Genomic DNA, 13,374 nt, shown 5'->3' with positions numbered 1-13,374 from the left:
CAAAACTAAGGGAAGTACCAGTACTGTTGAGAGAATGCCTTGGCCAAAAGCGTGCAATTTTTTCGGAATTGTCGTCACAAATATGTTCACATATTGCTGCCTTGTCTTTGAACATATCTAAAAAGGAAAAGTGCTACTCAGTGTACGTAAAACATCAAAGACAACAAATAAAAAAAAATACAACGGCTTCTTTTTCTCTTATTTCTAGCTTTGATACCATGTGCTCCTCTAACACAGTGTTCTGTATAGCTTCGCCTAAGGCGTAAATATACAAAACCCCGTAGCTTCAGAAAAAATAACATCCCTGTTTTTTTTCTTAACACCTCACGAAAGAAAGGTAGTTTTATCTCTGCAAGCAAAATAAAAAAACTAAGCAAAGTTTGCATGCATCTCAGCAAAAACCAATCGACTGGCAAAATTCAACGATTGCGTATCGCCCGATCCCGATGGTAAATCGATGAACCCGGCTTCCTGACCTTCCCAACTTGCTGCCCATCCCGATGTACGGGTGGGGCTGTAAGGGAAGGTGCCAAACGGAACGGGTCCTAGCACTCCAGCCTTAAACCATGGCGCATGTTCACCAAGCGTTACAGTGGTCCCCATCCTCTAGTTCAACTGGGGAAGAAAAAGAAGTTTACGAGGTAGGGACCGCCGGTAGAGTGGCGCAATCGCGAGAAGGTCTGCTTGCAGATAGAAGTAGGCGTTACTTATGGTCCTCGTTAAACCGAAAGCCTGACTCACCGCTTCGCAGACAGACGAAAGTTGCTGGTAGTTACTGGCGGGGAAGCTTGACGAGGTCTTGTGCAGGTTATGTAGATAGATTCGTTCGTGACGTTGTCAGCTTGAAAGGGAAGACGTTGATGACATGCGACACCCGGAATGATGACATTCGATGACAGGAGACGTTGAAAGGGAAGATATGCGATCGGGTTTCTAGGAGGAGTTGCAACCCACTTGGTGTTTGACATATTCTTCTAGCATTTAGATATCGCTCAAAATCTGTTCTGCTCTGCTCTAACTGTTTTGGTGTGGAGAGATTGAGGTCGATATTACCTTGGCCGCTCCATATCGATAGGTTCTGGAGTGAAAAAAAAGAATAATACTGACCGGGACCTAAAAATCAACTATACGAAAAAAAACATAATAGCACACTGAAAACAGTTAAAATATCATGCCAATGCACAGTTTGCTCGCGGCAGTTCACGCTGCCATAAACTGTTCACGCACACACCTTCCTTTTTTACTGTCAGTATATTCATTAACACATTTCGCATTTGTCAATCCCTGTTTGTCTATCACAGGCGCCTATCCAGTCCGGTCTCCACTAAGAAGTCTGTCAGGAAGATGTCTTCATATTTCCACCGAGGGGTAGCAAACTATAGCTCAGGCTGATCTCTCTACCTTTCTGTAAATAAATTCTCTCTCTCTCACGTTACCCTGCTAAGCAGTGTGCTTCTGCTTAATCGGTATTTACCACGAATACCAAGCCACCTGACATGCAGACTATATTCAAGACATGTACGTTTACGAAAAATATATTTGCAATAATACGTATCCTAATAAATATGGGTATTGCCGAATATTCTTGCGTTTCATAGCACAGAACATATCTGTTCTGTGCTATCTGTATATGTTTATATCTGGAGACCACGTGGTGTAGCAGTAGATTATTGCAGCTTTTGTTTGCATTATTTACTTAGTACATAAATATTTTTAAATATTTATAGGACGCATCAATTGCATGTTCTATCATTCTGTAATTGGTTATCAGTGAACTTTGTTATAGCAAAGTATCCTGGCACTATCCCGTGCGTTTGAAGCCCGAGATATATATTTATTCGAACGGACACTGAATACAAAGAACTTAGCTTATATGCTAGAGTCAACTGCGCTGGATTGCTCACGTTCCGCTTATTTTCCGGAGCAATGCCATGAAACATGGTGCACAAGTTAGGAGTCAACACTATGGGTGTAGAAATTCCAGTTGCAAGTAACACAGTAAAACCTTTCTCCTTCATGTTTTTACTGATAGCCTACGCTATTTGTGAAATTCCGAAAAGCACCTCGCGCACCGAATAGCTAGTATTAAACATTGCTTCCACGGCTTCCGTTGACTGCGTCTCCCATGGAAGCACTTTGCGGAAATGGCCTCAGCACAATCCTTGGCGAAACGAATGCAACGTTAGGAAACAAAAGAAATGCAAAATCACAAGTGAAATAAACAAAAAAAAAAAACGCCAGCACCAGAAAACACCAACAAGGCAGACAACATGTACTTACAAGTTTTGTGTGTCTCTTGCAGGTATTTGTTTCTGGTGGTGATTTCTTGTTAAGACGAAGCAACGTGCCCGAAAAGATGTGTTCGTAATAGCGCCCCTTTTGTATGGATTATTCAAAGAACATTACTTTTATTATTGAGTAGGTTTCCAGAAGTGAAGTAGCAAACTGGGATAGTCGGAGCATACTCATCACAATCAGCGCTGATAGTGATGAGTATGCTACAACTAGCCCAAACTGCTACACGATGAGCAGGTTTCCGGTGAAGGCTGTTGCCATATTATTATTGATATATGCCTACTATGGCATGCTCACTACACTAGACAGATCTCTACCATCTATACTCAACAATCCGTGTGCCGGTTTTCCTCGTATTTACGTGCCCGCACCCTTCCGACAGCTTAAAAATAACTAATAATAGGTATGAGGTTGTATGTCGCAAATGTCGAAGTTCGAAAGAACTGCCAGACAGAAAGGACGCTCATAAGGTTCAATTTCTTCTTGGGTGAATTGATAATGTGGCGCTCTGCCCCACGATAGCAACTGCGCTCTAACAACGCTTCCACAGAGCGAGGGCCTTGGTACAGCCTTTGGAGTAGAGCGAGAAATCTATCAGTGCGTGTGGTCATTGGCATCCAGAATGCAAAACTCACACAAACCTTCAATAGAAAGAGAAAAGCAGTGGGTAATGGCTCTAAATTTCTCCACTTTTGCGTACACTCTTCCGTTCTCACCTGCTTACATTGGTATACATGAAGTCCATAACGCTGTGTTACGCACGAGGTGTCCGCAGTGTTACACATTGCAGACACGTTTCTTACGTGATCTTACGACTACCGGCGAAAACAAGTTTCGAATAGGTTACACTTGCAGCGTCCAAGCAATTAAGTCGCGAAGTCGCTCATCCATTGCTAGTGTGACAGCTGTGTCGACCGCGTGAAAAATGGAAGCCTAAAATCTTGTTAGTTTTTTCTTGTCGCAACAGTGACGTCAGCTGCTGACTTCATTTAAGGTTGGCGTGTTGCTATCTTACGCCTTAGCTCCCTTACATTATCGGGCCTGCGTCATTCGTAGCAAGTTCAAACTTTCTTCGATCAGAACCAACAGGGTCGCAGCAGGAAATGACGGGTAGCTTGATACGAAACTGTATAGATCGACCAGCTCCTGTTCACACTCGCGTGTGCCGCGAGGTGGCAACATAAGGTGGGTGTTCAGCGTTATGCACGAAACGTGGTGCAGCTGTTCCTGAATAGCCCCCGCATTGGCCTGACTTGCTTACAGTTCTGTGATATGGTGATGCAGTAAAATTGATTGAGATTGCACAAGTATAAGCTATATTCCCGAAAAAAAAGAAGAAGAGAATGAAAAGAAATATGTGTCATGTGTTTTTTTCTTGTTTGTTGCAGCCCACACGGTGTAATGTTCACGAAAATGTTCGCGCTTTTACCTTTCTATGTAATCCTCTTTTTTTGTGTATGTGAGCACAGAAGACTGCCAAACCTCGTCTCATTACAGCTAGCGTGGTGTTACCCAGGGCGGCATACTCAGTCCTGTCCTGTTGAATCTTACTCTATCTGCCCCTACTGAGCTGCTGCCATGCACAGTTAGACTATCGATGTACGTGGTTGATCTCTGCGTTCGGACGTCCACCATAAAACGCCCATGGTTGCGAGCGAGAATTTTAAGAGCTGCCGCTCGAACAGCCCATCGCCCATGAATTCGAGGTTAGGAAATTTCTCCCGAGAAACGCGACCTCGTGGATTTCACGCGCAAACCTACAGAAAATTACGGCATAAACATCTATTGCCAAACTATACCGTACATTCGATTATAGAAGTTCCTGGGTGTCGACAGGAATTTATCATGAAGCCATCATGTATGCCTGAAAAGCGGTTGATCGGCATATGCCTTTTTTTTTTATTTTCTCGCTGCGAAGATTTGGAGAATGTGACCCTGTGCAGTGATAAAGCTGTAGAGGGTACTTTTTGCGGCTTTCTGCGGTACAGCTTGCTCGCGTTAACCAATGTAAATAAAACACGCCTGCGAACATTACAAAGTTTTCAGACCCGAGCTCCCCCCAATTCGCTTAGGCCCGCCTGTTAGCGCATCGACGGTGGCTTTTATAGCGATCGCTGGAGACCACTTCGTCACGACGCTCATTGGCGTTGAAGCACTCAGGATGCATAAAAGCCATCTTGCTCGGACTCCCCGCCACCTCCTAGTCTCTGTACCAGCTGACAGAGAACGCATCTTTTTACAGCGAAAGCTGTTATGAGATCAGAACTCGGGTCACACGCAGTTGTTGCCACCGCTGCCGGTGTACATAACCACATCGCAAGAAATTATAAACCTAGCACAAATGAAACAGTGGTGCTCGAGCCCGGGTCCGCTGGGTGCCAGCCTAGTATTCTACCATTGAACTACGCTGGTGCTTGTGGCTTACTGGAAAAATGCACTTAGGGAGGCTTGATGTCGGGGAAGCAATAGCGTTAATACAACATATAAAACGTTTTAAAACAGCGAAAGAGCAACCGGTCGTCGCACAATGCGAATAGCGTAACGAGTGGGCCGTCCAATGCTCCAACCTATTACAAAAGCTTGTTATTGTTGCCCCATTAACTGTGGTGCGTACCCACTTCAGGTATAATTCCTGATCGTCGTCAGCCACTGCATGAACAATTGGCACAAAATTCTTTGCAAGTGTTCAGCTGACACCACGCTTCTCAGAAGAATGACGGAAAATAGCATAGCGAATGTTGGCCTACTAACCAAAAAAGTTATTGTTGTTGCCCTATAGGGTATCAAGCAAGTGTGTTAGTTACTCAATGAGTGTTTTGAAAAGGCTCTGAAAAGCCGCTCATCTACCTTTCGCTGTGATTTTGCTGCGCCTTCCACGCAGGCCTGGCGTGCTTTTTGTTAACGGTTGCCGCGTATCACGAGTATTTGACAAATGATTCTCGCCCACCACAGGACCTACAATTCTTGCGTGCTGCCTGACTCTTCTTAGCATCAACCTGACGATTCTTGGTACCCGTGAAATAGCAGACACGTTGTGACCGGCTCTTATACAGCATGCTTTTCTCCTGCTGAGAAGTATTGAGGCTCAACGCACGCTTTAACGACGTATCTCTTATGCCGGACAGCTCAACCTCAACCTTCGTAATACCTGAGATGACCACAACAATGAAATTTAGGACGTCTCATCGGACGACGTCAGCAGCAGCAGTACCTGCTGTGTTAGTTTCGCGTTCCGTTTCATTACAGATGAACAGGCACAAAAACGGGTGATCATCAGTGACTCAAAGGCGGCACTGCGATTTTGTCACCAGTACACGCCGCGGTCGGCACGAGCAGCTGGTATTTAGGAGTGCAGAAGAGGTCCACCGCTTACTTGAAAAAAAGACGTGAAATAATAATTCAATGACTCCCAAGTCACTGTGGTGTTATCGGCAAAGAACGGGACGTTCAAGCTGCTTGTTCACTCCATACAGAATACAATCAGATAATAATACCGCTCTCAAGGACTGACGCCGCAGGGAAGCTCCGCGTGCTTGCTCGCCAGTGCACCACGTCGCGATGGAACGAGCCGCGCTTCAAGGACGCACGGCTGTATTCCTTGTATTCAACCACCAGTCTTCGAACTCCTCCAGGACGTCTTTGGACGGCACCCTTTTGTGTAGTTAATGGTTGGGTGTCGCAAATTACGCACGTATATGCGTTTCGCAAATGGATGGTCGACACCGCAACATGGGGTTATTTTGGCAGCGTTGAAACGATTCAACATATTCTGTGTGAGTACCCTCAGTATACTGTTCACAAAGACAGGTGCTTTGCAATATTTTTAATAAACTAGACGACCAAACTCTTTCTGAAGAACTAATCCTACACCACCGACTGAATCAGGAGTCTCAAAAAAAAAAAAAGCTGTGCAAGCACTATAGTGCTTGCACAGCTTTCTTGCATTTACTTTGAACTACTTTGATTTCAACGTCCTGCGTGTGTGTTCATTTGTGCCTATGTTCCTATGTGCCTTGTTTGCATTTACTTATCTCTAGTTTTTTTCTCTTGTGTACAACCCCTACGCAGGGTAGCAAACCAGTTACTTTTACCAGGTTAACTTCTCAGTATTTTCATTTCATCTATATCTGTCTCTCTCTCTTCTAAAAACGTTTTAGACAAACTCGTGATAAATAGCCACATTTCTTCTGAAGTCCGGTAGCGCTTGGCTACGAAACGCTACACGTAAATACTGTGCCAATCTGTAGTGATCTTGCATTATCGGGGCTTTGCTACCCCAAAACCCACGCATTTGGCTCTATAGCTGACACTTCTGCTGACAAATGAAGTTTTTTTTATTTTGAGGTAGAAGCTAATTTGTCCAGGAGTGCGCCTAAGAACACCCTTGCTCTAGATTTATATCCAGATAAATGATCCAGATTTATAAAGGTTATTTCGAATTTCAGCGCGATTTACCCAAGAAAATACGGCACAAATTATTTAGGCGTCTTCCCGCGTATACCCCTGGTGTCTAAAAACGTACTACAGCTTCTTTTTTGTTTTTTTTTGCATTTCATTTTTTTGTAACGTTGGCGTTAAGATTTTTTTTTCTGAGTGAAGGGGCCAGCCAAGTGGTAACATGCAACATTTTTTTGTGCCTTCCTTTTCCTTTTGTGTTTCATGAACTTGTCGCGTAGTTGAATAAACTTGAACTTCATCTCACATGTTAAATTTCTCTTCCAATAATCCATGAAGACACACTTGCATTAGCACATCACTTTGACCCTTCATACTTGAGCATTCGCATGAGTTTGCACTGATCGTTGTTTAAGCTTCATAGGTTATTTCCTTCATTCAAGTTTTTGTAACCGATAAAGCTTCACTCCATCGGCAACCTCCTTCACCAAGTGTCAAAACTCATAAGCGTGGTAGGTATTTCCAGCCAAGTTTTTTTTTAATGTTCTTTCACAAGGTGTGAGCAAACTCTTTGTGACACTACCACCACCAAAGACAGAGCTTCTCATGAGTAACGCAAATTTGAAAATTCACGCAAGACATAGCAATATGAGGTAGTTCATTGCGCGTGGATTTGGCATTTTTATTCAGAGACTTTGACGCTTTGACTCTTCATGGCGGTGGCATGCTTGAACAAATGCGTATTCCCAAGAAGGAAGCGGTGGAAGTCGTTCCATCGCTGCGCCGTCATCGACGCATTCGCACCGATGAGTACATTCGTTTGTGCGCTTCTTTCCTGGTAACATAGCACCCGTTCTTCACCGCGAAGGTTTTGTACAATGAAAAGAACCACATTTCTCTGGACGCTGCCGTCACGCGCGTGTACAATAACACGTACACAGCCTCTCTTTAATGGGCTCATCTCCGAGGGTGACAGCATGGCTTGTCCCTGAATCCCCGCGAAAGGCCTTCGCGGCCCTTGGGCTTGAAATGTCACCCTTTCAGCAACTCCGTAACTTCCCTTATAACACAATTCCAGCCTTTTTGCGTCTTTAAAAACGTGGGGTTTTTAAGGTTCTCTCTTGTGAAAAACGTTTAATAGCCACAGTTGCCCACACTTTCATTATCTTATATCAGGGTTACCGTTGGTGGCTATTTCACGACCAGTTTAGAAAAGAAAATATTGAGCTACAACCAAGGTTATTTACTGTTGCTGATGATTTTACCGTTGTTCTTATTCAAGATGGTTTTATTTATTCATCAATACCAAATATTGTTTTTCATATTACCACTCCTGTTTTATATAAAGCCAGTCTGCAATAATAAACAAAGTCTTCTGACTGCTTTCGCCATGTATATAACTCTCAAACATGTCATTGTCCTTTACGACACACTTTTTTTTTGCTTTGGTGGATCTTGAGCTGAAGACTTCCCACATGAGAGGTAACGACCATTTTAAGGATGGTTGCACAATATAAGCTGTATTGGTGGGAAAAAAAGTTGAAAAAGAGACTGAAAAGATCCATGTGTTTTGTGTTTTTTGTTTCTGTTTTGTTCGTTTGGTGAAGCCGACACATGTAATGTTCACGCACAACATGCGTGGCCCACATTTTTCTGGAGCAATGTCTGTGAGTGACTGCGGTTGCGAGATTTTAATCGCATCATTTCCGCCACGATTTTTTATAAAATAAAAGATCTACATTACGTATAACAGCCCAGAGTGTTCATGCGCGTTCGGAAACACACTGCTTGCCCAATATGAGTTCGTAGCCCTGTTTTCGAGGAGTTTACGATCAGCGAAATAGACGGCGCGCACATTTATACCCAGGGAAAACAGGGATGCCAAGGGCGATCCTACAGAATGCCCACTGCGCAAGTGCGCTCTGTGCTCCGCTTGCGCTTGGGAGAATCTCATCTCAAGAAGAACCGGAGAACTTCGATGCCAACGAGCGACATGACATAGTTTTTTGACATAGCCAACTCTCTACGGATTACCCAATAGGAGCAACAACTGCGTTGCGTCAAGAACGATAGTGCTTTGCAGATGTCTACGAAAAGCGCGAATCTCAAAATTGCAAATATTTTATTTTTCTTTTCTAACTTTGGCACCTCACCTGCTTCTAGCGAGAACGAGCGCTTTTTGATGGCCTAATCATGAACGTTGTTCTGCTGTGCTTCTGCCAGAACTAAACTGCCACATCACAGAAATAAAAAAATGTTTATAGTAACAGTGCATACAAAGTGGGATGGTAAATTTACTGTAATGATCAGTTAGCGTTGTCGCTTCATTTTTCCTAATAATAAACCACACTGACTGACATAAAACCAATATAAAGCGGGAAACAAATAAAATACGAATTAGAAATGAAGGACTGGAGAAAAGTCACTGAAGCATTATGAGAAGCTATGTATTTTCTTTTAGCTACAATTGTGTTATAAAATGAACAGAATATATTTAAAATATTCATATCTTGCAAAAACAAATGATTAACTTCTCAATGCAATAATAGATACGCCTGACGTCGGAGTATAGTCTACCTACCACTCACTTCAACAAAAATATTCGGTATCATATTGCTAGCAGACACGTAAATAATATCAAAATTACGAAGTTAGAGGCTAGCGATGTGTCGTGCTTAATCATGTCTCCCGCTATCTGTTCAAAAGCAAGGTGAAGCAGTAACAGCAACTCACATAATACATCATCTTGTTTCCTTTGCTGACAGCATAATGCGAAATTCTGAAAAAAAAAAGAATACTAGAAAGCACATATCACGCAAGCCGGACTGGATTGTTTCTAAATATTAAGGCTTTGCCAGAAAAAAAAAGACAAACCTGAAAATAAATACGGGCGTAGTGCTTCTATCAAATCTGAGAGATTTAGTCACACACATGCTCGTGCCCATATTATTGGCTTCCTTGGTAAATTACTGTTGGCGCTGATTGAAAAATGCTGATCTGATGTCTCCATGTTGTAGTCTGATGATCACTTTGAATTGTAATAATCAAGCGCTTTGGTTCTTCTCAACATAGAGCTTCCTCTAAATTTAGTAGAGGGAACTGTGGCGCTAGTGTCTAAATAAGTTGCAACGCAAGGCGCTTTAGCGAGCACGGGAAATGTGGGTAGTGCGTGGATTTGTCTAATTTGCGTACTTTCGTCTCCGGTTGACTCTGCGTGGCCCGAAGTTGCTTTGTCACTAACCCACACTCAGGAAAACTTCTGAAGTTACACCTCGCCACTCTAACTTCTTAGGATCATCAATTCAGATCGAGTCACGAAGTTCAAAATTTTATGTTCTTTTATTAGGAACAAAACTAAAACAACGCAATAAACGGAGTCACAGGTGTGTTCGAAGCGTGCAAGCCCGAAGACTAGGCAGATGGAAGTACTACCCATCATTCCAGTGATGGATGAACAGTAGCAGCACCAGAGTCCACTCTATTTAGTTGTAAGGAACTCTATGCTTGACGCTTAGCTGCTATTTCACCGAGCTTGCGCTCTGACGCATTCCTACTTGCGTACTACTTTGTGACCGCGTTTTTTAAACAAGAAAAAGAAGATTGCACGAAACCATTTTCAATAAAGTGTAGCGATCTCGAGTGATAAATTATTCAAGGTCACTGCGCGAACCATGCGCAAACATGTGTCTTGCCGGACAGGATTAATGTTTTACAATCACCCACCCACCTATATTCACGACTTAGTAGACTGGTAGTGGCACTCACACGTTCGCATTCGTGTGCTCCGGTGTGCCACTTGGGTCAACACTATTTCTTCACGCGGGTACAATGAGGCTATGTACAATGAGGTGCAGGGGTGAGATTTTCTCCACCAGGTGTCGCATACATATCCGATCAGCTCACAAGAAAACGTATACTATTGAGAAAATTCTCTGAATATTTCTATTTAGGTGATAATCACTGGTAAATGGCCATTATCATCAGTTAAGCTCCTATATTTTATATACTAGAAATCTTCACCTGAACTCAGAAAAAACAAGTGATATATACAGTTAGTTGATTTTTATCTTCAGTAAACCTAGGCTCTTATCTTATATATGTCCAGTGAATTAATATCGATGTTTTATATAAAATTGCCAAATATTCGGGTAAATAAAACGAGTACGCTTTCCTGCAAATCAAATTTTAGAAGACGTTTTTAGAACATTTGAAAGACGGGAAGAAAGTTTTCAAGTGAAAGCACCTCGCTGAGAAACAAGTGCGTTTCTCTTTTGTCGCGAAGCTTAAGATATCTCAATTGGAGACACACAAATGTTGTTTGAGTAGAAAAGATTCAACGCCGCTTGCGGCCTACCTGAAGGTACCCTGAAAGGAAAGCTGTAACACATGGTCAAGCACTGTAAGTATTCAGATTTAACATGACAGCTGTATTCAGATAAAGAACACGGAAATAGACAAAAAAGCACAGGAGAGAAGCCGGGAAGGTAACGATGTTGCATTCGCTTTCGTGTTACTAAGCTACATACAGTGGAATTAAGGGGTATACTATTGATGTAAAGTAGCCGGCAAAGGCAACGTAAATAAACAATATAACACCGTGACTTATTTTTGACTCTTCTGAGTATAATAAAGCTGAGGAGAAATTCCTACATTACTGACACAGGTATCACAGAAGTAATACAATTCTTCTATTCTATTCGTACGGCCCTCTATCTATACAATAGGACCGGCTACAACAAACTAAATATAGATATTCTACACAGGTTAGCAACGTTTTTCAAAATCTACCATTTCGCACGTGGGACGGCAATCGTCTACTCATGTTCATGTCTCTTCGTTATTCTCTTTCATTCGTCATACCCTTTTTACAGATCCCAAGCCCATGATAGCAAATAAGCATAACATCCCGGTCTTTACTGTGCTCTCTTCTGCATCTTTAATCAAAAAGACCTCAAGTTTCACTTATACAACCAACACCAGCAACTCAGTGTGGTTTGACATTGTCTTCTTGCGTTCTAGCTTCAGAAATCACCTCAATGTAATAATAGGTACTACGAATCTCTCGTTACAAAACATTCAAGTAGGCTTTTTTCAGCAGAGCAGTCCCGTGCAACTAAATTTCATTTTCTGGGTGAGTGACGTTAGGAGATTCTGAGTCTGAAAGTAAACCTGAAAAATAGAATCTTATTTTTGCACTCGATGAGACACGAAACTCGTGTATCACGGAAAGATCGGTGCTCGGATAGTGCCTCATGGAGTGTTGGTCTTCGTATATAGCCAAGAAAAACGCTAGGAACCTTTTTTCCCAGAGCCGGTGAGGTAGAAGTGACGGTGACGAATGAGTTCTTCCAGCAGAAATGCCGAGTTAAATCGCTCTGCCTTTCAAGAGAATGCCAGCTAAACTTATAAGAGGAGGCGTGTAGCCAAACCGGTCTTCGCTTGGGCTGACTACTCAGAAATTTAAAACTGGAAACTTTTCCACTGTTTCTGTTCCTCTCTGAATCGCTCTTTTACTGGCTATGCTATAAACTTCGCTAGAGAACAAGTGTAGAAAAAAACACTTAACAGCAATGAGATTCTGACGGTATTTCGCTTCAGAAACGCGCGCATAAAATGTGTTCCAAAAACGACCAGAAGAAGACGATGTACCCTGTGAGGGCTGCTTATATTTGTAGAGACGAGCTTACCGTTGTAAACTACCTCGCGAAAGTGTTTTTGTTACTTAAATTGTTTGTCGTCTCCTTCATGGTCTCAATGGAAGCAGCATCATATGAGGACAAAATGGTAGGGATGCTTTAGATACGTAGGAAATGCACGATGACCCATTTGGCCTAGTAAGTAGTGCTGAAGAGAGTAGAGTTGTAAGTAGTGCTGAAGAGAGTTGTATTCTGAAGAGAGTAGCAATGTACAACTGCATAAATTAAAAAAAAATGGCGGCGAGAGGGCTCAAACTCACTGTAAAAAAGAAAACAAGAACTTTGCTTCATATAAAATATTGAAAGTGTTACAGTCAACCAGCGTAATCCACCAGAGGTAAAACCTCTAAGGAGAACTTTTGGCTGAAGCGCATGCTAACCCTAGCTCCTTATGCTGTGGGTCGTGCGTCCGCGATGTATGTATGTATGTATGTATGTATGTATGTATGTATGTATGTATGTACGTACGTACGTACGTACGTATGTATGTCTGTCTGTCTGTCTGTATGTATGTATGTATGTATGTATGTACGTACGTATGTATGTAGTAGTCAACAAAGATACTAGTCACCAAAGGTGGTAGTAGTAGTAGTAGTAGTAGTAGTAGTAGTAGTAGTAGTAGTAGACATCAAAGATATAGAGACATGCACGTAGTGGGAAAGTGTCAACCTATAAAAGCACTTATATATTTCAACTGAAATATTGACATAATGACTAAACATTGAACACAAAATATTGCAGACAATGCCAAAATTATTAACAATTCCAATAACGACACATTGTATTAGACTCAATCACGTTTGTCATGAGAGTGCGCACAGTTTTCTTACAGAACTTGAGCACTAACCGAGACTAAAGTTTCGAGGAACGGAAAAAAGTGATCAGAAGTTTTTCAAGACAAGACGTGGCTGACGCAGTGTTTCGGCAAGTCGACTTATCGATCGTCAGGGCAACAACGTTGCCTTCACGAAGAAAAGTTAACACGTCA

Source organism: Rhipicephalus microplus, unplaced genomic scaffold (assembly GCF_043290135.1).
Source record: "Rhipicephalus microplus isolate Deutch F79 unplaced genomic scaffold, USDA_Rmic scaffold_25, whole genome shotgun sequence".
In the NCBI taxonomy this organism is placed as follows: Eukaryota; Metazoa; Arthropoda; class Arachnida; order Ixodida; family Ixodidae; genus Rhipicephalus; species Rhipicephalus microplus.
Note: the sequence above shows the minus strand (reverse complement) of the source record.